This window comes from Penaeus monodon, chromosome 15 (genome assembly GCF_015228065.2).
Source record: "Penaeus monodon isolate SGIC_2016 chromosome 15, NSTDA_Pmon_1, whole genome shotgun sequence".
Classification (NCBI taxonomy): Eukaryota; Metazoa; Arthropoda; class Malacostraca; order Decapoda; family Penaeidae; genus Penaeus; species Penaeus monodon.
In genome coordinates, this window is record NC_051400.1 from 28,842,125 (window position 1) to 28,842,868 (window position 744).

Genomic DNA, 744 nt, shown 5'->3' on the forward strand with positions numbered 1-744 from the left:
GATAGCGAGCTCCCGGGAACAGTTGCACGGCCGTATTGCACGCCGTCGAAGAGCGCCGTGATCGGGCGGGTATTTCTGACGTTGGATTAAGATTGGTCATTTGTCCATCGACCGGAATGGGAATGGCTGAACGGGCTTTTGCCCATCGACCGGAATGGGCTGAACGGGCTCCGTATGTCATCGCTGGACCAAGGTCTTCGTAAAGCGCATAGTCATCATGACGGTGTTTGTGTATGTCACGGCTGTTATTAAAAAACAACTATATTTTTCTTTTCCAAGTGGTTTTCTTAAGCCGTAGTCTTGCTGTTTCGGAAATGGGTAGTCGGTGGTTGCTCACTCAGCGAACTAGTAATAGCAATTGCTTTTATTAGCTTTGACTGCAACGAAAAGATAAATACTTCGCACCTGTGTATGCGAGGAGGAGTGCCAAGTCCCGGAAATGCAGCACGTGGAAAAGGCAGCAGCGTTGGAAGCAGAAACCGCTTCGTCTTACTCTGAAGCCAATCATTGAGTTAATTTAGCAGTGGTTAAGGGGGAGGGTGGTAGAGGTCACACCGCAGCCTCAGCATTACCACAAAGTACGTTCACCTGGTTAACTAGCTCTGGTTTTCCTTCCGGATTTATTTTGACCCACAAAATAAAACCGTAAAACAAACAAAACAAGAAATAGACACAGCAATGTCCCAAGGAATAAACAGCAACAGCGATAAATATCTAGCGCAATCCGACGGCTCATTATATAAT